General features: G+C 41.3%; 1 long non-coding RNA gene across 2 annotated transcripts in view; it reads right to left on the bottom strand.

The window, feature by feature from the left end:
- Positions 1–2,683: 2,683 nt before the first annotated feature.
- The window catches only part of LOC113594514 (uncharacterized), a 79,774-nt gene continuing 59,529 nt past the window's right edge, over positions 2,684–22,928 (bottom strand). For both annotated transcript variants that reach the window (XR_008296404.1, XR_008296405.1), the window contains 2 exons: positions 7,201–7,292; positions 2,684–6,543 (listed from right to left, as the gene is read on the bottom strand). This is a non-coding gene — a long non-coding RNA (uncharacterized LOC113594514). The remainder of the gene's footprint in view (positions 6,544–7,200; positions 7,293–22,928) is intronic.

The raw sequence follows: 22,928 nt of genomic DNA, 5'->3' as shown, positions 1-22,928 counted from the left end.
TCCATGTACCTGTTACTCATTTGTAGTTCTTCTTTGCAAAAATGTCTATTTAGATCCTCTGTCCATAAATTGGATTGTTTGTTTTACGTCAGATTATTTTGTTTTTGCCATTGAATTGGCTCTAGCTTGGATTTCCAGTCTTCTGTTGAACAAGAATGGTGAGAGTGATCACCCCTGTCTTATTCCTGATTCTAAAGGAAAAGCTTCCAGTTTTCTACCATTGGGAGTGATGTTAGCTGTGGGTTGTTCATAGGCTTTATTATGTTGAGGTATGTTACTTTATACCCAATTTATTGAATTATCATAAAGTGGTGTTTAATTTTGTCAAATGCTTTGTCTGCATTTATTGAAAGGATCTTACAATTTTTACCCTTCATCCTATTAATGTGCATATCACGTCTAATGATTTGCATATGTCGGACCATCCCTGCATATGATACAAGGGATAAATCCCACTGTTGTGGTGTATGGTCCTTTTAATGCGTTATTGAATTCAGTTTTCTGGTATCGTGCTGAGAATTTTGGCCTCTGTATTCATCAGGAACATTGGCCTGTAGTTTCCTTTTCTTATCGTGTCCTTATCTGACTTCATATTAGGGTGAACTGGCCTTGTAAAATGAATTTGGAAGTGTTTCTTCAATTTTTTGGAAGAGTTTAAGAAGTGTTGGCATTAATTCTTCTTTAAATGGTTGGTGGAATTCACCCATGAAACCATCTGGTCCTGGGCTTTTCTTTGTTGGAAGGGTTTTGATTACTGCTTTCATCTCATCTGGCAGAATGGATGGCCATGTCTCTTGCCAGGTCCCCTGAGTGGACCGGACCTGTCCCTGACTGTGGCAAAAAGGGCTAGAGTCAAGTTTAGGGTCTTTTCAGGGCCTTCAGGACTAGTGCTAGTCCTGCTCATATCCTGCAGCTCTAAGGGGATTGGAGTCAAGTAGAAGGCCTCTTCAGCATCTCTGGGGGTGCAGATAGGAGTGTCACCTGCAGGATCTCTGTGCCAGCAGGACTATTCATGAACTGTGACTGGGATGGGTGGGAGTTCAGTTATAGGACCCTTTCAGAATCCATATCCTGACCAAGTTTAGCAAGCATACCTTCAGGGATTCCCAGACTGTGACCAAGAGGGGCTACAACTGGTTTATGGGTCACTTGAGAGTCCACAGCTGAGACTGAGGTCTATATGCCTATCACCCAATGCGTGGCATGACTTTTCCCTTGACAAATGGTGCTGATGACAGAACCAAAGCCAAATAGGGCTGTAGCTGTGTCCTCAGGGGTATGAAGCTATTTCTGGATCTGCAGCCCAGACCATAATCAGTGAGTTAGCCACCTGGGTGCAGGCCTGCCTTCCCAAAGTGGCTCTTCTCGGTCTTGGACTGCACCAGAGTTTCACCATCTCTTACCTGAATCCCAAACCTCCCACAAAGGCACTTTTGTCCATAGGTGGTGTCGCGACCGGCGCAACAAACACCGAGGTCAGGGTCCTGAGGGTAGGGGAATGCAAAATGTTCTCCGTCGCCAGGGGCCAACGGAATGGTAAAAAAAACAATCTTTTAAGTCCAAAACTAGTAATTGATATTGTAAAGGAATGGCTGATGGGGAAGGGAGGCCAGGTTGCAAAGCCCCCATGGGCTTCATGACAGCATTAATTGCTCTCAAATTTTGCAGCAACCTCCCGGATCAAGGACCTTTTTAATACAGGTCCAAGTAGACCACCAGGTCCCTGGAACCGTAGCTCCATGAATCTTCATTTGATTCTTAAGTTCCTGACCAACTCACTGCCAATCCTTTAAATCAACTGTACCCCCATCTGGAAACCATGGGCAATAATCATGCACTATGTCAAAAAATTCCCTAAGGGCTGACTGAGAAACCTTAATTCCCTTCTCCTTCATAAGAGCCTGCAAAGCAGTTACAAAATATCCCTGTTCCATAGACTGTTTCTGTCCCATAGTTTTACTCCCATCGTCTGTGCTGCTGGCACAGTTCCCCTACCTGAATTAGACGCCGCGTAGTCCGCTTTCACTTTCCTCCTTGTTGTCTCAGGTCCCTGTTCGGGTGCCACTTGTCGCGACCAGCGCGACAAACACCGAGGTCAGGGTCCTGAGGGTAGGGAAATGCAAGAAAAAAAGAGAGAAGAGAAAGTTTGGGAACAGGAGGGTCCCCTGGGCTGATGGCCCAAGTGATGGCTTTATTGTTGCTGTACACAATCTTTTATAATACAAGACTCTTATGGATCAGGTCATTCTAAGAATAAACAGGTTTCACATGATCACTGCCAGCCAAAACATTTAGTTCTGTATACCTTGTGAACCTTGTGAACGGGTCACAAGACCTTGTTGATAGATTGCTAGCAAAACACAGTTCCCATGTTTGTGTCTATCTGACTCGGGGTAGAAAAAGGGAGGTAGCATTACTGCCAACACCTGCAGACCACAGGCTTCAGTAATTAACTTTCTCAGCCTTGACAAGGCTTTCGTATGCCCTTGAAAGTGGGGGAATGGGAGGGGGAACCACCGGGTTGGCTTGAGTCAACAGGGAACGTTGCTCGACCCAGTCTCAGCCTGGTGCTGGGGCCCCGCCTCCCACATGAATGGGAGGGGGAACCACCGGGTTGGCTTGAGTCAACGGGGAACATTGCTTGACCCAGTCTCAGCCTGGCACCGGGGCCGGCCCCCCACAGGTGGAGGCCAAATTGCTCTTGTTAAGGGTAAGATAGCTGTGAGGGATGTCCCATTTGGTCATCTTGCTGACCTGTATTCCCTTCTGGAGGCCAAGGGAGAATCTGTATCTTAGGATATTCAGTTATTGGCAGAATTTAGTTCTGTGCAGTTGTAGACCTGAGCTTTCCATTTCCCTGCTGGCTACCTTCCAGGAGCTGCTCACAACTTCTAGAGACTGCCTGTATACCTTGGCCCATGGCCCCTTCTTCCATCTTGAAAGCCAGCAACAGTGGGTGTGGTCCTCATCAAGGTGTATCCTTTCTATCTCTTCTGCCTCCTTATCTTTTACAAATTCTAACTAACTGTTTCATTTTATTCCTCTGACTATAAAGACCCATGGGACTATATCTGGGCCACTTGAATAATCCAGAACAATCTTTCAATTTTAGGATCAGCTGATTAGCAACTTTAACTCCAACTACAAAGTTCGTTTTGCAATGTGCCATAACATATTTGTAGGCCAATTACCAGGGAATAAAGATCATGGTCCCACCTAGTTAAGACCAGCTTGACTCCTAAGGAGTGATTCCTGACAAGACCTGGTGTAAAGGGAATATTACTCTGAAAGAGTGGGCTCAGACCTTGCACTCTTCCCCCAGCACTCTGAAAGCCCCAAGGTGGTGGTTCAAGGCCCTCCCAAAAATTCAGCACAGAAGTTAAGCTGACTGGTTAGGACTTCATGCCTCTTTCTTTTTCTCCCCTGCATTTTGCAAGTAGGAAGTAAAGGCTCAGAGAAACCAAGTCATTGCTCAAAGTCACAAACTCAGTTCATGACAGTGCAATAGAAATACCTGATATTCATTCATTTATCCGTTCAATAACACTTGCTAAACCCTACCAGCTAACTGGACCAGGGAAACAAACATGAAATAAACCTTGCCAATCCACCTATCAGAGATTTTTGTTTGTTTTCCTAAGATACAAATGCAGTTAACATGTTTGCATACTTGATGCTAGTTCAGTAAAGTTTCCCACACATTTTTACATAAAAGTTTGATTTTCTCTAAGAACATCTGCTTCAGCTCAAAGGCAGCTGTCAGGGTGATAGGACCTGATTCAAATCCAAGCTGTGTGTCCTTAGGGAATTCACTTAGTGATAGTATTTACCTGAAAGGGCTGTTGTGAGCAGGGTTGAGTGGTATCTGCACGTCACTGGGAACTAGCATATAGCAGGTGCTCAGTAAGTGATAGCCGTGATCGTTGTCATTACCCAACCTCCCTGAGCCTCAGTTTTATTTTTTATTAAGTGGGCACAATAATAAGCATATCATGGGGTGATTACATGAGGAAGTATCAATAACACATGTGGCACACAGTTTGTACAGACACACCTCCCCTTCCTCCCTCCTTAACAACCTCACTAAACTGATTCTTTTTGTGGCTTACACCTTCAATAAAACACTTCAGGAAAGGTCTGTGATAGAGAGGCAATGCAGCAGGGGTCAGGATTTCAGGGTTCTTTAGAGGATCTGAAACTACCCTCCTGTGTGACTTTAGGCAAGGGGTTTGGCTTTTATGATCTTCAGTTTCCTCATCCATGAAGAACAGAATGCTCTAGAAAATAGTCTTCACCCCCTACTTTGGTTTTAAATTAACCAGAGAGTTACGCCAGTCTCTAGGAATGGAATCTTCCAAAATGCACAAGGCTTGCAAATCCCTTCATCATGCAGTTTTAGGGGGTCAGTCTCCCTGCTCATTTCATTTTCCTTTTGCTGATGTGGCTGGTCTCCCCAGGGAGATCTTGGATGGACCAAAGGATGACACAGGAAACTGGAAGCCAGGTGAGACCCAGAGAGAAACCCAAATAAACAAGAGGGCCCCAGACCTGAGACAGATAGGTGGCTTCCAGAGCAGCAGCCCCAGAGGAAGAAACAAACTCAGGCTGTCAGAGGAAGCGTTGTAAAGAGAAAACCGTGACGGAGCAGGTAGTAGGAGGTGGCTCTTATTAACATTCTCCACTGTCCGGTGATGCAGCATCCATCCCTGGAGCGTGGTGCCCCCACGTTAGGACCTGGCAGGCCTCCATGCTGAAGGAGGCCATGGAGCTACCTGCCCTACCTTGGGAAGAGGCCAAGAACAGCACAAGGGGATCTGGAAAGAAAATATACCAACCTGACCCAGAACCAAGCACAGAGTCAGGCGAGGCCAAGGTAGGAGCAGTAAATTATGTGTTAGTGAGAAGCCAGCACCCCCAAAGCAGAACTGTCTCTTACCCACCTCAGAAAGAGTTCTTTGGGGTTTGCTAGAAACAGAGACTCTTTTAAGCTGTCTCAAAAAATAAACACTTATTGTCAGGACGCACAGTCAACAAAAGAGACTGGACCACAAAAGAAGCCAGTTTGTTGTCTTCAATTCAAGGCATCACCAATGCTGGGATTTTTCCGTTTGTTCTCTCCTTCTATTTATGTCTTCTTGTTCTCTGACAAACTGGCTTGCTTTCTGTATTTTCTGAGTGACATTCCAAAAGGAGAAAATCTGGCTATTCTAGCTGATTACCATTGCCCTTACTTTTCAGGCCAATCTTCATTATGGCTCAGTGGCCAGCCTACGAATTGGCTGCCTTCAAGTCAAATATTTACTACCAATCTAGTAAGTAGCAACTCTTTATTTAGGGAACTATGTCAGAGTGACCTGTTGTGGGTGGGACTGATAGCCTTCGAAGGTAGTGGTGAACGGCAGATGTCATGTTGAACATGTCTAGTGAACATCCATGTAAAAAACAGTAATTAAGAGACTATAACGGGCTGGTACCTACTAAGCTCTGGACCCCAGGAAGTTCCCATTTCTGCCCCTCAGGGTCCAATCAGTGGCAGCATCTACAAGGACAGAGACCCCACCTAATGTATCACAGGGACCTGATATCTTGGCCTTATGCGTGACAGGAAGGGAACCAAGGGAGGAAGTAAATAGAAGGACCTAGACAGACAGAGGGTTCCTAGAAAATGCAGTTCCATAAATTGTTCTGGATGTATTTTTGCCTGGGTTCTGGGTCGTCCCCGATGGAGTCACTAGTATCACAACCTGTGCACCCAAATGCATTCCTTCCTGTCCTTTCTGTTCCAGCTAATGATTCCCAAAATAATGCTCATACCTATAGATTCATTAGTTGGGAATCAGACAGACCTGGGATCTATCTCTGGCTCAGCTGTGTGTCCTTGAGCAAGTCACTTAGCCTCTCTAAGCCTCAGTGTCCTCATCTATAAAATTACACTAAGAAAACCTACTGTATGCATGGACCACTATGTTCGGGATCATTCTTTCCATTGCTATTGGCATGTGACTGAACGGTGTTGGACTCTTGAAAGCAATTGTCATTCCTTCTGTGACAGGAAATGGATGGAGGCTTGGAAAGAAAGAAGGAAGGACTTCAAGGCATTGCTTCCAAGGCAGAAGTGTGAAGGTAGAAGGGGAATAGTGTCAGGGCCCCTGAGGTCACGGGCTCCAGAACCAGTGTCTTACACAGCCATCCTGGGGATGGGCTGATGTCAGATTGGAGACAATCGAGAGTTATAATGTCAGAGTCCAGGCCAGTGCTGACTCAGAGAATCCTTGGCTGATGCAACTCTGAGGTGGCTGAAAGGTCCTTTCCCACTCACTGCTGGAGCATCTTGTCCACATTCTGTTACACTGCTGGGAACTCGGGAGCCCAGAGACAGCATTTTGGGGAGAGATTCCCCTTTCCTCCTGGAGATGCCCTATCACCGGATGAAATGGCCTGATGCCCAGAACGGCACAGGGGATTCAGGAAGAAAAGTATGACCCCTAGAGGGCACATAACTGGGCATAGTCTTCTGTTTTCAAGATCAAGGCTACATGACAGCTACAAAAGCAATGAGAAGAGAAAACAGGGGCTGAGGATGGGTTTATGAGATTGCCAAGTTTCCCCTTCAAGAACCATTTTGGGGCAGGATGGGATCTTTTGAACTATGTAAACCCTAAAATTCTTGGATAATTCAGGATAGTAAAGGAGGGGGTATTGGCTGTTCTATTAATCTGGATATGTGGGTGCTGTAGAGAGCTTTAATCTTAAAAACCAAAGTGATAGAAGCCTTATGCCAGCTCCCGCACCCCGTAGGGGAAAGACATTGTATTATTGTTCTGAGGAAGCTACAAGGACATAGGCCTGGAAGAAATGATACTATGGGCTTTGTACACAGCTCCCAGGGATTGAAAGTCCACTCAGGGACTTTCACTGTATCAGGCCCACTGAGGCCTTCATTTGGGGCGGGGTTTTGATACCCTTGTGTGGACTAACCCAGATGTCTTTGTACTGTCAAAGAATCTAGACACTGCGTGGAGCCATGCGGTCTCTAGCTCCATGGCTGCCTGTTGGAGCTTGAAGTTCACATGCAGCTTTGCCAATAACAGAATACAACAGAGCATGCTCAGAGCAGTGGGGCTGAGTGGGCTGTGAAGGAAAGATGGTCTCCATTCAATCTGGAAGCTGATAAGGTTCTCCCACCTGTGCTAATCTTACCTTGGCACCTACTGCACCACTTGATGTATATCTGAAGGTTCATCTTCCTCAAATCCTTTGCTCAAATGTAAAATATGTGTGACAATATTCATCTGCAAGAAGGAAAATCATAAAGAAGTTAAAGCTCAGATTCTGCTCTACACACAGCTGTGCTATTAATTTTGGCATTTCGGCTTTATTCATGAACCACTTGACACCCCACACAGCAGGATGTTTAGGGTGACTATAATGAAATTCATACAAAGGAAACAATTTAACTATCTGTCTAATTCATATAGATTAATTTAGTTCAAGTATAATTTAGGGCTTTTTTGAATTTGCATTACCAAGTTATCATTTTCTTGGTAAAATAAATTTTCCTTCTCCCTCTTCTCTAACTGTACACAGAAATAGACAAGAGATGGTCATCTGGAACTTCCATTGCCATCCATGGAAAATTCTAGAAGCTATTATTTAATCAACTAGTTCCATGTGAGTGGCTTATTGAATAAAGGAGGAATTGCTTTGGGGGGAGATATTTTGGAATGTGAAGAGCTTAAATCTGAATGGGAAGCATGAGTGAGGAAAAACATGACCCTAGCATGTTGAGCATATTGGTGTTAGACTGAGGTCAGCATGTCATTTGTGACTCTACTGAACAAAGGATATGAGCAAAAAAGAACTGGCTTTCATTTTATCTATTATGTGCCAGCTATTGCACATATTTTAAATACATTACTTTTTTGAGGTTATGTTTCAAGCTAATATGTATATTGCCTCACTTATCTTATTAAGCATAATAATAGTATTGGCATCATAGAATCGTAAGGTAATGTATGTGGCCAACCTTTGGTCAGATTCATCTTTGGTCTAATAGACTGTGGATCAGAATGGGTATAGATGGTGGAGACGTATTGCTAGAGACACCTCTGTGTGCACAGGGAGTGAAGAGAGGGCATTTCTAGAGGAAAGAGAATATGGTGAACTCTACAAAGACTCCAAAAAGTGCCTTCTAGAGTAAATCTGTACATGGCTCTCTAGTCCTTAGTTTCCTCCTCTGTAAAATTGGGGTAATAGTAGGACCTTCTTCTTAGGATCGCCGTGAGGATGAAGTGAGAAATATAAAATATTTTAGATAATGATTATGCATAATCAGCTCTTTCCTGGCACATGTCGACCAGCTCACTCTTTTTTTCAGTGAAGGTTCTGAGACACCACTTCTTTTAAAAAGCTCTCTAGGGGCGCCTGGGTGGCTCAGTTGGTTAAGCGTCTGACTTCGGCTCAGGTCGTGATCTTGCGGTCCGTGAGTTCGAGCCCCGCATCGGGCTCTGTGCTGACAGCTCAGAGACTGGAGCCTGTTTCAGATTCTGTGTCTCCCTCTCTCTGACCCTCCCCCGTTCATGCTCTGTCTCTCTCTGTCTCAAAAATAAATAAACGTTAAAAAAAAAAAATTAAAAAAAAAAAAGCTCTCTATAACTCCCAAACTCTAGATTAGTTTCCTCAATAGGTGTTCCCATTTGAATCTTGTCCTTACCCAACAGGGTGCTTATCACACTCTAATATAATTATATATTATATTATATTATATTATATTATATTATATTATATTATATATAATTATATAATTATATATATATATAATATAATTATAGTTGTTGCAATATCTATATTGCAATTATCTGCCCCCAGAGTGAGTATCTGAGCACCTTAAGGTCAAGGAATAAGTTGTACACACTATTTTATCCCCAGAGCCCAGAACAGTACTTAGTTGACACTATGAACTTAACATTCCTTTAATAAATAAAGTTGAACCCTTAGCATTATTATGTCATCAACTTGCTATCATTATTTTATAGATGAGGAAACTGAGTCCAGAAAAATATTAAGTAACTTACTCTGGTTTACCCCTTGAATAAATGAGAGGGAGCGGGATTTGCATCCAAGACTCTTGAGTCCAAAGACCACGCTTTCCCACTAGGTATGAGGCCTCATTAGGCCAAGATCTGTTGAGAATTTCTTTCTATGTGCTGGGTGTATCACTATATAGTTCCATTTCATCTGGTTTAGACTTTGGAACAATCTTTTGATGCAAGTGTATACGTTTACCACGTGAAGAAACTGTGGCTTACATGCCCAAGGTCATGTGGCAGCACTAAGATCCAGTCTTCCACATCCAGAGAAACCATCTGTGATCTTAAGTCAGGCATCCAGCGAGCCCCAACAGCCACACCAGCAAACCCCAACAGTCAGATCCAACATGAAAGATCACAAGACCTAAATGGATCAAACTTCTCCCCCTGAAACATTCTGACAGGCTTTGCTGATTTCTGGATTTTGCCTTCCTGTCCTGTCTCCCAGCAGCAGCACCATGCTGCTCCAGTGGGTTATTTATAGACCACCTGAAATATACTTCAGAATAGCTCATATGTATCCGTTGCAAAGTATTGTGGGAGTAATTCCTTTTTCAATGCCCAGGGAAAATTGAGGGGGTAAAAGAGAATAAAATAGTTGGGGAGGTGGGGGGAAAGAAGTATCCTGCTTAGGGTGTTTGAAATCTGTTTATAGATTGGCATTTTTCTCTTTCCTCTTTTTAACATCTCCATCAAGTCGCTGAATGTTTATTAAAACGCTTGGCAAAAGGGAATATCTTATTTAAATAATGCTCTTTAGGTAATATGCTGTTTTGTAAGCATCACACAAGCTTTCTTCCTACTGTCTTCTTCGCATGGTTAAAGGAAAGGAATCATAGTTTGAAAAATAATGAAGAACTAGGTTGCATTTCCTCGGCGGTCAGTTCCTATTATGCCAGCCGTCTTCTCTTCGGCTGGTAAAATACAATTGGAAGTTGTAAAATAATTAACCCAAAACAACAATAACCATACTATTGTCTATCAAAAACATCTTTGGTTAAGAATGAAATAGTGACTCTAGCTCTTAAATACTGATCCAGTATAAAAGGCTAACCTAGAATCTAAATCATCATTTCTTCGGCATCTTGTCAAGCATTGTAAAGAATAATATAAAAAAGAAACCACCAAATTCTGCCTTCAAATTGTCCCTCAAAAAGAAAAGACAGCCAAGATACACACCAAACTCTTAGAATGCCATAGCCCACCAACAGCAGGGCAGGGGAAAGGATTCCAAAGGAGGGTCCAGGAGACCTGGTGTTTTGGTCAGTTCAGGCTGCTACGATAAATACTGCAGACCACAGGACTTAAACAACAGACATGGATTTATACCAGTTCTAGAAGCTGGAAGTCCGAGATCAGTGTGCCAACATGGGCAGGTTCTGGTAACAACTCTTCCTGGTTTGCAAATGGTCATCTTCCTCACAAGGCATAGAGAGTAACCATGTCTCTTCTGACTTTTTTAAGGGCACTAATCTCTTTCATGAGGGCTCCACCTGCATGACCTAATTAGTTCCCAAAGGCCCTGCTTCCAAATAATGTCACACTGGGGACTAGGCTTCAATGTGCGGATTGTGGAGGAACACAAGAATTAAATCCATAGCAGCTGGGTTCTAGAACCATCTTGGATGCCAACTTGCTCTTTCACACCCCTCTCTGGGCCATCATTTCCTCACCTGCGGACGACCTCTTCTTTCTCTTAGAGAAAACTAAAGCTCTGAATGCCACAGGCAGATGGCCGGCAGTATGAACAAGAAGTGTGGACACTGAGGAAGAAAGGCAGGGGCTTCTCAATGCACACAGGGGAAGTCTCTGGGGCAAATGGGACTTAAGATGAATGGAAACTCACTCCCCTGGGAAGGAGGACCAGTGTGCCTACAAAGAGAGCAAGGTACAGATCAGGAAGGAGAGCTCCAGATGGTGATAAAAAGAGTAAAAACTGTCAAAAGGAGGTTGAAAGACAGCAATAGGGTCAGGAGGAGGGTTCAGGGAAAATCAAAGAAACTTTTGGCTCCTTCCCCTAATTCACCCTCTACAAAGGTGGCACAAAATTTTTCTACCACCCAATAAGATGGTATCACTTCCTTGAACAGAATCTCTCAATGACTACCTATTGCCTTCACTATTAAAACAAAATGAAACAAAAAAACTGACTACCCTTCTTACACACAATTTCTTACCCTTGATTTCAAAATTCAATCATCTCTAAAACCCAGTTTCCTCCTATATATTTGGCAGCACAAGTTGATCTAAACTAACATAAGGCTCTTTATGTTTTCTTTCTTGGGTGTGACTATTGTCAGCAAAGCCTGTCCAGAGTGATGGCAAGAAAGGAGGGTTATAGTACAATGCATAGAAGGATCTAGAGCTTTGATTCTAAGAAAGAAAAAATGATATAACTGCATTAGAACTGGTATTCACAAAAAAAAAAAAAAAAAAAAAAAAAAAGCTGGTTGAGGGTTCCATGGCATCACAGAGCTGAAGTTGATTAGACTATGACTTCCTTTAGAGTAAAAGCAATATATGATGATGTTCTATAAAATGTAGGGGCACCTGGGTGGCTCAGTCAGTTAAGTGCCTGACTTCGGCTCAGGTCATGATCTTGCAGTTCATGGGTTTGAGCCCCACATGGGGCTCTGTGCTGACAGCTCAGAGCCTGGAGCCTGCTTTGGATTCTGTGTCTCCCTCTGTCTCTGCCCTTCCCCCACTCATGCTCGCTCCCACTCTCTCTCTTTCTCTCTCTCTCTCTCTCTCAAAAAATAAATAAACATTAAAAAAAATTGAAAGTAGGAAAAAAATTGAAAAACAGACATTTTTTAAACCACTCTGAAGTCTCATCACGTAAAGTCCGCCCACCAATTATTTGCAATATAAATTTTTATTTTAAGGGATTTTTTTTAAAGCTGGATGTTATCTGTTAACTTTCTCTTAATCAATGAATGAAAGTGATTATTTTACTACACCTTATCAACATTAGGGACCATTATTTTGTTTTAAACACCAGCTGTTTGGATGGGGAATTTTTGAAAGGGGAAAATAAGCCCTCACTATTGTTTTCATTTGCATTTATTTGGTTACTCAGGGAAGTTTTAAAAAAAAAATGTGTGCCGTCATTTACCAACATACTTGATATTTGTGTTTTGCCTATTTATATCCTTTCTCTGTGTATTTCCTGGGGTCCTGGCATTTGTGTTATTGAATTTATATGAGTTTTACATTTATTACAAGAAGTTACCCTTTGTCAAACTTCCTACAGCATCATCTCTAGTTTTGTTGATTGCTTTTTAATCTTGGTGATTTTTTTTTTGATGTATAGAAGTTTTAAATTTTTATGTAGTCACATCTATCAATCACATCCTTAGTGATTTATTCCATCAATTCTAAGCTTAGAAAACTCTCCCCCTTAGGAGGCTTGATAAATATTCACATCTATTTTCTTCCAGATTTTCTAACAGTTAAGGTTTTTAAATATTTAACTCTTTAATCCATCTGGAATTTATTCTGATGTTCCTAGTGAGGTAAGAAATGTTCAAAATTCTTCTAAAAAATAAAACACTTAACGCCTCACATGTTTAGCTGATATTAGCATAAACCTTGAAGGCCAAGTGGTACCAGCTTCAAAGGCGGCAAATTTCTTAATAGAGTTTAGGATTTCCCCCCTTAATAGCACAGCGTACAAAATACACACACTTGCCAGTCATTGCTCTAAGTGAGTTTATCAGCAAGCTGCACACCCAGCATATGGTCTCTTTTTCATTATTAAGAAAAGTAAGTAATAAATAGGAACTGGGGCTCCCACCAATCATTAGCAAATCCTCCAAAGAAAATTAAGCACATATTGGAATCTTGTCCCCAGTGGACTCCTGCAATCTCTCTGACTGAATCATTTCACCAAAGAAAACTTTTCCCTCCTTCCAATCTCGTTAAAAGTATGCGGTGACTCATTCCAAAGAGCACATGCAGAAGAAACCAGAATACACGCGTTTGATTTCTCTCCACGCTGGGGAAACATTCCTGCCTCTCCCTGCCTTCCAGCCCAAAGGCAGCCACGTCTGGAGCTGCACTGAAAAAGATTTGTGGCTTATTGTCCTGATGGACGCCAGAGTAATGGAATCGCTCCGTACTTTGTCCTGGAAAGGCAGGCCAACAAGGCATTGTGCTATTGACGGCTCGCATTATAATGGAGAAATATTAGGGGGATATTTCAATAGTCACCCAGAGGAGAGGCAGTGGCTATAAGCATGCCACAGACTGCTTCCAAGGAGAGTAAAAGGGACATAAAAAAAGGCGCGGGGGGGGGGGGGGGGGGCGGGGCAGGGAAGGGGTGGAAATGTTCAGGGAGGGGGGAAAAAAAAGTCCGCTCAGAGAATACATGTGAATGCAAAGCCTGTTTGCTAGCCTGGCTCTCTAGAGAGGGCAGTAAGGATCCCTGGTATGTGAACTCCACAATTACAGCGTTATTAATTTATGCAGCTCTGCAGACCACACGTGGGACTTCATGGTAATTAAGTTACAGATAAAGTCAGGTTAGTTTCCCTCTGAAGATAAACAGTTACGTTCTGTTTTTACACACGCACAAGGAAAAATTGGCAGATTTTTAGCCAAAGAAGAGTATCTGGTAAACATATATTTCATGCAGAACCTGTCAGTAACATAATATCTTTAAAAAAAAAAAAAAAAGACCACCTAGCACCTAGAAATAGATTTAACAGAGCAGTAGAATGATGGAGACTTAGCCAGTAAACCACTCCATGAGAGGAGTGAGTAGGGAGGTTGGAGGCAAGAGGCTTGATGAGTCCCTCCTATGTGGCCCACATTAGCAATGTGCAAACGTTCAAGTAGACACTGGAGACAAGGATAAAACCCGTTAGCATGGTCACCTGGAATGATCAGAAACGGATTGAACCAAAACACAACCCTTAAAAAGTGGCATACACTGAATCTAGCAATTTTACTCCTAAGGATTCATTCTAGGTGAATAACCACTGTGATGGCTACATTTGGGGGTGTCAACCTGCCTGAACCACAGAGTGCCCAGATATTAGCTGAAACTTTATTTTGGAGTGTGTCTGTGAGGGTGCTTCTGGATGAGATTAACTTCTGAATTCTTAGACTAAGTAGGGTAGGTTGTTCCCCCCAGTTGGGTGAGCCTTATTCAATCAGTTGAAGACCTGAACAGAATAAAAGGCTGAATAAGAAAGAATTCATTCTTTGGGCGGCTCAGTCGGTTAAACGTCCAACTCTTGATTTCAGCTCAGGTCATGATCTCATGGTTCGGGGGTTTGAGCCCCACATCGGGCTCTCCACTCACAACACAGGGCCTGCTTCAGATCCTCTGTCTCCCTCTCTCTGTCCCTCCCCCACTCGTGCTAGGTCTCTCTCTCTCTCTCTCTCTCTCTCTCAAATAAACGTTAAAAATTTAAAAAAAAAAAAAAGAATTCTTTCTCTCTGTCTGTCTGACTCTGAGCTGGAACATCAGTCTCCACCTGCCTTCAGACTCAGACTCTAGAACACCTTTGGCTGTCCTGGTTCTCAGGCCTTTGGATCCAGACTGGAACTGTATCAGTCTCCTAGTCCTCAGTTTACTACCTGCAGATCTTGGACTTCCCAGCCCCCATAACCACATGAGAGAATTGCTTACAATAAATATATGTGTATTTCCTGTTGGTTCTGTTTCTCTAGAGAACAAGACTAATAAAATTGTGGATGTGTGCAGAGATTTCCCTATATAGATGTTCATCACAGTATTGTTTATTAATTTTTTTAATGTTTATTTATTTATTTTCAAGTGTGAGAGAGGGACAGAGCATCAGTGGGGGAGGGACAAAGAGATAGGGAGACACAGAATCCGAAGCAGGCTCCAGGCTCTGAGCTGTTAGCACAGAGCCTGGTGAGGGGCTCAAACCCACGAGCCATGAGATCATGACCTGAGCTGAAGTCGGACACTTAACCAACTGAACCACCCAGGCACCCCCACACTATTGTTTACAATAGCAAACATTTGCAAGCAACCCACCTTTTTACCTGATGTTTTACTGTGAACAAATCTCCATCCTATTGATATATCTCTGGACCCTTATCTTGAAGGACTAGAGTCTTCCATTGATGAATGCACCATAATTAGTTTAATCAATATACACAGGATTTAAAAATTATGTTACATAAGCTCTGTATTATGTTCACTAAAATGAAAAGAGCAAACTAAACAGACACCATAAATACTGTCTGTTTTACTTTTATTTTCTGCTTACTGAATCTCTCAGGAGTACCCTCTCCAGCAGTTCCAACAAAACGCATAGCTTTATTTGTTTTATTACCAATAAAATGCCTCCTCACAAGGCATTTTTATTGTATCTAGACTGTCATTTAAATGACCTATTTTTATGCCAGATTCTCTAATTGTGTCCCTGAGTAACCCACCTACCAGATGTATGTGCAAGGTACATTTCTCAAGGTTGTAAAAATATATATAGGGAAGTAAAGTCATGTAGACTATCTTGGTAAACCTTAAGAAAATGTTAAGACACTGTGTCAGTTAGTTACCTACTGCCACATAACAAATTATCCTAAAATTTAGTGGCTTAATGCAACAAACATTTATTACCGCATAATTTCTGCGGGTCAGGAATCAGCCTTGGCTCAGCAATTTCCTCTGGCTCGGATCTCTTACGAGGCTGTAGTCAAGGTGTGGGCCAGGTTTGAAGTCATCTCAAAACTCAACTGAGAGGCCAATCCGTCTTTGTTTTTTTTTTTATTTACACCCAAATTAGTTAGTGTATAGTACAGCAATGATTTCAGGAGTAGATTCCTTAATGCCTTTTACCATTTAGCCCATCCACCCTCCCACACCCCCTCCAGGAACCCTCTGTTTGTTCTCCATATTTAAGGGTCTGTTACGTTTTGTCCCCCTCCCTGTTTTTATATTATTTTTGCTTCCCTTCCCTTATGTTCATCTGTTTTGTCTCTTAAAGTCCTCATATGAGTGAAGTCATATGATATTTTTCTTTCTCTGACTGACTAATTTCGCTTAGCTTAATACCCTCCAGTTCCATCCACATAGTTGCAAATGGCAAGATTTCATTCTTTTTGATTACCGAGTAATACTCCATTGTGTATATATATACCACATCTTCTTTATCCATTCATCCATCGATGGACATCTGGGCTCTTTCCATACTTTGGCTATAAACATTGGGTGAAGAAATGGGCAAAAGACATGAATAGACACTTCTCCAATGAAAACATCCAGATGGCCAACTGACACATGAAAAAAATGCTCAACATCACTCATCATCAGGGAAATACAAATCAAAACCACAATGAGATACCACCTTACACCTGTCAGAATGGTTAACATTAACAACTCAGGCAACAACAGATGTTGGCGAGGATGTGGAGAAAGAGGATCTCTTTTGCATTGTTGGTGGGAATGCAAGCTGGTGCAGCCACTCTGGAAAACAGTATGGAGGTTCCTCAAAAAACTAAAAATCGAACTACCCTACAACCCAGCAATTGCACTACTAGGCATTTATCCAAGGGATACAAGTGTGCTGTTTTGAAGGGACATATGCACCCTGATCTGTTTTTAAGCTCATTCAGGTAGTTGACAAGAGTTGGTTTCTCATTAGTTGTTGCACTGGGACCTCCCTTAGTCCTTGTTTGACTTCTAGAGTGCAGCTCATGGCCAGGCAGCTGATTTTACCAGAGTGAGGAAGTGGGTGTAAGAGGGAGTACACATAAGACAGAAGCCACAGTTCTTTATAGGTAGAGTTGCCATATTTAGCAAATAAAAATACATGACACCCAAAGCAGTGCTAAGAGGGAAATTTATAGCTGTATATGTGTGCATTAAAATAGAGGAATGATCTCAGAACTAGGAAAAGAAGAACTAAACCCAAAACTAGCAGAAGGAAGAAAATAATAAGGGTTAGAGCAGAAATCAGTGGAATAAAAGAATAGAAAAACAAAGGGAAAAGACAACAGAATGAATAGTGGATTCTTCAAAATGATTGACAAAATTACAAAACTTTAGCTAGTTTAAGAAAAATAGAAGACTCAAATCAGAAATGAAGGACAGGACCTTTCAACCAATTTTATAGAAATAAAAAATTATCAGAGAATACCATGAACAATTGTATACCAACAGTTTTGATAACCTAGATGAAATGGACAATGTCCTAGAAACACACAACCTACCAGACTAAATCATGAAGAAATAGAAAATCTGAACAGACTTATAATGAGTAAGGAAATTGAACTAGTAACCAAATACCTTCCAACAAAGAAAAGCTCAGGACCAGGGCTTCACTGATGAATTCTAGCCAAACATCTAAAGAAAAATTAACACCAATCTTCTTCAAACTCTCCCAAAAAATTAAAGAGGAAGGAATGCTTCCAAACTCTCTTATAAGGCCAGCATTACCCTGTACCAGAGCCAAAGATACTCCCAGAAAGAAAAAAAAACTATAAACCAATATCCCTGATGAATATTAATGCAAAATTCCTCAACAAAATACTAACAAATAGAAGTTAACAGACATTTAAAAGACTATAGACCATAACCAAATGGGATTTATTCCTGGAATGCAAGAATGGTTCAATGTATGAAAACCAATAAATGTAATACACCACATTAACAGAAAAGGGGGGAGGAAAAAGCATTTGACAAAATTCAACACCTTTTCATGATAAAAAAGAAAAAAAACACTCAGTAAACTAGGCACAGAAAGAAACTACTTCAAAATTATAAAAAGCCATGTATGAAAACCCATAGCTAACATCACAGTCGTAAAATCTTTTCCTCCAAGATCAGGAATAAGATACAGAAGAATATTTTGTCCCTGCTATTCAACATACTACGGGAAGTCTCAGCCAGCACCGTTAAGCAAAAAAAAGGAATAAAAGATATGCAAACTGGAAAGGAAGAAGTAAAATAGCCTCTGTTTTCAAATGACATGATCTTATAATTAGAAAACCCCAAAGGTTCCACAAAAAAATTGCTGGATGCAAAGTAACCATACAAAAATCAGTTATGTTTCTATCTACTAACAATGGATAATCTGGAAAGGAAATTGAGAAAACAATTCCATTTACAATAGCATCAAAAAGAATAAAATTCCTAGGAATAAAATTAACCAAGAGATCTTCCAGTTAAAATTAAATTTCAGATAAATACAGAATAGTTTTTAGTTTAAGTGTGTCCCAAATATTGCATGGGGCATACTGACACTAAAAAATTATTCCATGTTTATTTGAAATTCAGATTTCTTCTCTAAGAGGCAAAATTGTTTAAAACCCCATGTTCATGTATAATTAAGAACTAATTATTAGTAACTATGAGTTATTTAAGGATTACAAAAACTTGTTTTTTATAAACCAGAAATGGCAACATTTTTGTACCGAAAACTTGAATTTATTACTCTCTCATGCCATCTGGGTACAAAACTTATAAGTTCTTTCAGAGAAAGAAAGTTCTCTGAAAGAACTTATGTAAATAATTGAAATTCCTGTAATTTGAAAGGACCAACTGTTTTCATCCGTGGCGTATCAGCATTGTCTTAAATTGGTTATGGCTTTCAGTTTCTACTATCTCTGACAGTTAAAATGATAAATTACTGTAAGTTTAGGAATTCTAATAGACTTTGTTAAGGACTCTGGTAAACCTCAGATTGTGTAGCGACATACATATCTTAAATATATTCTAGAACAGATAGGGCTGGGAGAATTAAATGAAGGTGATCAAAAGACACAAACTTCCAGTTACAAGGTAAGTAAGTACTGGAAATGTAATGTCCAGCATGACGACTATAGTTAACCCTGCCGTATGGCATATTTCGTGAAGGTTGCTAACAGAGGAAATCCTAGAAGCTCTCATCACAAGACAAAAAAAACAATGTTTTCCTTTTTTTTTTTTTTTTTGTCCTTACTCCCAAGTCTATGATGCTAAAGACCCAGCTGGTCCTCACCATACACTGTATGTCCTTGTATTCATGAGAACAAATGCTAAAGCCAATACCTCTGTAATCCAACACTCACCCTTCTCTCTGTATTTATTCCTAGAGTGTAATCTCTGTTGTCATAGATTTATTTTTTAACTAAAAAGTAGGATTAAGGGCCCCTGGGTGGCTCAGTCAGTTGAGCGTCCAACTTTGGCTCAGGTCATGATCTCATGGTTTGTGGGTTCGAGCCCCACTTTGGGCTCTGAGCTGACAGCTCTGAGCCCGGAGCTGCTTTGAATTCTCTGCGTCTCCCTCTCTCTGCCCCTCCCCTGCTCACACTCTGTCTCTCTCTCTCTCAAAAATAAATAAATAAATAAATAAATACACATTAAAATAAATATATAAATAAATAACATTAAAAGATAAAAAATAAAGTAAGATTAAATAGGGTAGGAGGGTTTCTTAGCCTCCCTAATAAGAATGACACATAAGAACCGTACATTTAGTGGCCTTAGTGCCCTTGTGTATCTTCGAATCATTTTGCCATTCCATAAGCAGGAATGTGGTAAATATTTGTTATGTGTTGGTATTATGCTAATGGCTAAGAAAGAGGCCCAGAAATGTGACCTTCAACTGGTGGGACCGTACATCTGCAGTTCTGGGGACAGTCTATACTGATTATCCCAGTGTGGTTGTTTACAGCACTGTGCATTCCATTATCTCAAAAGATTTCTGGCTTGGATGATAACTTATATGGTCACCTCACCTGTAGTAGAACTTTAAGAAACTTTCAAACTCACTGGTAAGAATAGAAATATAAACTTGTAAAACAAATCCATTAATCCCTTTCTGTCTACAGTAGGCAGCTTCTAGAATGACTCCCAATGATCCCTGTCTCTTGGTACTCAGGTGGTTGGTCATTTCCTCCCTTAGAGTGTAGCTGGACCTAGTTCCTTTCTTCTAAAAAATTGAATTTAGCAAAAGTTATAAAAATTGAATAAAATATGTTTTTTTGGGATCAGTTTGCAGCTAATTAGGCGAATCATTCCAACTCACCATAGAGACATCAATGCAAACAATATACTCATGAATATAAACAATTTCCAAGCTTATCTGGGAGCATGTTAAACATGCAGTTTACGACATCAGCAAAATTGCATTAAATTTCTATTGCTGCTATAACAGATTACCACACTCTTAGTGGCTTGAAAGAACACAAATTTATTACCTAATATTTCTGGAGATCAGAAGTCTGGCATAGTTCGGCTATAGACTTGGCTACAATGATGATAACCACTACGTAGTAGCACTACATTTTCATTCTCAAGATTCTAAGGGATAATCCATTCCATGCTTTCCAGCTTCTAAAGGCCACCTGCATTCCTTGGCTCCTGGTCCCTTCCTGAAACTTCAAAGCCAGCAATGGCTCAGTGACTACTTCCCACAATGCATCACTCTGACCTCCTCTTCTGTCTCCCTCTTCCACTTTTAAGGATCTGATTATGTTGGATCCACCCCAATAACCCAGGACAATCTCCCTGGCTGAAGATCAGTTGATTTGTAAATTTAATTCCATCCAATACCTTAAATTCCCCTTTGTTTTGTAACCTAACATGCCTACAGGTTCTATAACCTTGTAACCTAACATATATATAGGTTCTATAACTTGAACATTTGGGAGGGGGCATTATTCTGCCTACCACAACTGTGTTTTCCAAAGTGCATTTTGGGGAACATCAGTTCAGTGAGACGGTACATGAGGAAAGGGTTCATGAGGAAATATGTTTATGAAACGCTATAAACCATAGCTCAGTCTAGAAACATCACAAGGAAGTTTTACAATGAATAAAGCTGGCCAACTAACTGGAATATACAGCCCATTTTTTTCCTCAAAGTCACTGATAACATCCAAATGTTCCACAGAACGTTATGTCCGTGAACTGATACGGGACTTCTGAATTCTGGCTTCTGCTTGCCTCTAGCTCACTGTGCGATCCTGATCCAGTCCCACGGCTCCCTCTGCTAAATGAGGGGAGGGCATGGCTCAGATGTTATCTGCTCCACTATTCTGTTTCCTAAAATGACCAAAAGGTTTCCTTCCAAACCCAAGACTCTATGAACCCCTCCAGCAAATATTCATTGAACATTATGCTGCAGGTAGGAACTGAGTTCATTTCTGGGGGCAAAATAATAGAAAAATGAGGCCCTCTCCCCAAGGAAATAACTCTTTTTTTTAATGTTTCTTTATTTTTTAGAAGGAGAGAGAGACAGAGTGCAAGTGAGGGAGGGGCAGGGAGAGGGAGACACAGAATCTGAAACAAGGCTCCAGGCTCTGAGCTGTCAGCACAGAGTCTGACATGGGGCTTGAACCCACGAACCACGAGATCGTGATCTGAGCCTGAGTCGGACTCCTAACCAACTGAGCCACCCAGATGTCCCTCAAGGAAATAGCTCTTTAGTGAGAGACACAGTCATAAAAACAAAAATCCATGCAGCTCTTCTTTGATTTATGATGGGGTTATATTCTGATAAACCTACTGTAAGTTGAAAATATCCTAAGTCGACAATGCGTTTACTACATCTAACCTACTGAACATCATAGCTTAGCCTAGCCTACCTCAAACATGCTCAGAGCACTTACATTAGCCCATAGTTAGGCAAAATCATCTAACACAAAGCCTATTTGATAACACCGTCTTGAACAGTTCATATAATTTATTGAATACTGTATGAAAGTGAAAAACAGAATGGTTGCGTGGGCACAGAATGGTTGTCAGTGTAGGATCCAGCTGATCCTCGTGATCGTGTGGCTGCCTCTGCCCAGCATCACAAGAGAGCATGCACTGCATGTCACTAGCCCAGGAAAAGATCAAATTCAAAATATGAAGTATGGTTTCCACTGGGCATAGCTTTCACACCATGATAAAGTCAAAAAATTATAAGTCAAGGGGCACCTGGGTGGCTCAGTCATCTGAGCGTCTGACTTTGGCTCAGGTCCTGATCTCTCAGTTCATGAGTTCAAGCCCCACGTGGGGCTTGCTGCTGACAGCCTGTCAGCGCAGAGCCCACTTTGGATCCTCTGTCCCCCTCTGTCTGCCCCTCCCCTGCTTGCACCTGTCTGAAAACAAAAAAATATTTTTAAAAATTACAAGTCGAACCATGGTAAGTTGGGGTGCATCTGTAACATGCCTGACAGATGCCCCAACAGAAGTAAATACAGAGTGCAGAAGCATCATGGAAAATGGGTGGTAAAGTCCACTGGAGATGGTGGGAGGTGATGGAATCTGCCTCTAAAGGACAGCAGGGGATGGGAAGAAGGCATGAGAGATTCTAAATAAGAGAGAACTTACTAAAATTCTGAAACTATATTTGTAATGTGCTTTCAGGAGATTCAGTTGGATCATTCAAGCCAAATGACTGGACTCGGATCCATAAGAAATGATCCTTTTCCATAATTAATATTACTGGCCAGTTTCTGCCTGACCATATCACAGAGGGCACTACTTCCTGACATCATCAAGGCCCTTTGGGAAACATATGTAGAAGGAATCGCCCTGTTCCGGGAACAGCCTAGCCTTTCTTTGGCACTAAGGAAATAACAGATGTGATTTATTCAGGCTAAAAAATTTGCTCTAAATTATAGACCTTCCTTTGCATGTCTTAAGGGCTTTTTCATGTTTATTTTCAACAAGGGTGTATTATGTTTTCTCTGAGCCTTTTTGTCAATAGCGTGACAAAGAGAGCATGAGTGTTTCTAAATTACCTTTGCCTCTTGCATGACTAGAAGAAAAAGTTATGCAGGTTGGATATCTGTGCATTAACAAGAATACGGGAATACATTTATCGCTTTAATTTGGATCTATCCTTTTTTTTTTCTTTTTTTACCAGTTCCATTTACAGTTGT

Source organism: Acinonyx jubatus, chromosome B1 (genome assembly GCF_027475565.1).
Source record: "Acinonyx jubatus isolate Ajub_Pintada_27869175 chromosome B1, VMU_Ajub_asm_v1.0, whole genome shotgun sequence".
NCBI lineage: Eukaryota > Metazoa > Chordata > Mammalia > Carnivora > Felidae > Acinonyx > Acinonyx jubatus.
This window is presented reverse-complemented; position numbering and strand designations above follow the sequence as displayed.